The following is a 207-nucleotide window of genomic DNA, read 5'->3' on the forward strand; positions in this document are numbered from 1 at the left end:
TGTTTTTCATATTAAAAAAAAAAAAACCTTTCAGTCAAATCATTTGAATTTAAGAGGGGAAAAAATTTTCAGGACAAAACACCATTTATTCATTCAGTTTTTTGGCCAAACAATTATTATATATATATATATATAATTTTTAATTAAAAAACAAAAAAAACATCTTGATTATTTTTTTATGCAACTATAAAAAAATTAAAAAATAAG

Source organism: Populus euphratica, unplaced genomic scaffold (assembly GCF_000495115.2).
Source record: "Populus euphratica unplaced genomic scaffold, PopEup_1.0 scaffold255.1, whole genome shotgun sequence".
Lineage (NCBI taxonomy): Eukaryota > Viridiplantae > Streptophyta > Magnoliopsida > Malpighiales > Salicaceae > Populus > Populus euphratica.